Consider the following 311-nt stretch of genomic DNA (forward strand, 5'->3'; position numbering starts at 1 on the left):
CACTGAAGTTGCCGGTTCGAGCCCCGCCGTGGCTCCATTCCACTCAGGGCCCTGAAATCCCAAATCCTGCCACAACACGTCCTGCTCCCCGACCCGGGACACGGAGCCAGGAGGCCTACGGCCCTGCCGGTCCCCTCTGGGCTTGGGTGGACACCTCTCCCCGTATGTGAGCTACCCTGGGGAACGGAACGGGACACGGGAAATTGCTCCCGTGTTTGTTGATGTTTGAGATTCGCTTCCCAACAGGGCTGGATGTTGTCTTAAGGAAAAGCAGGCGGCGGCATTGCAGGCAGGAGAGGATGCAGCGCCAC

The sequence above is a fragment of the Mesitornis unicolor genome, unplaced genomic scaffold, assembly GCF_000695765.1.
Source record: "Mesitornis unicolor isolate BGI_N332 unplaced genomic scaffold, ASM69576v1 scaffold22935, whole genome shotgun sequence".
NCBI classification, from domain to species: domain Eukaryota; kingdom Metazoa; phylum Chordata; class Aves; order Mesitornithiformes; family Mesitornithidae; genus Mesitornis; species Mesitornis unicolor.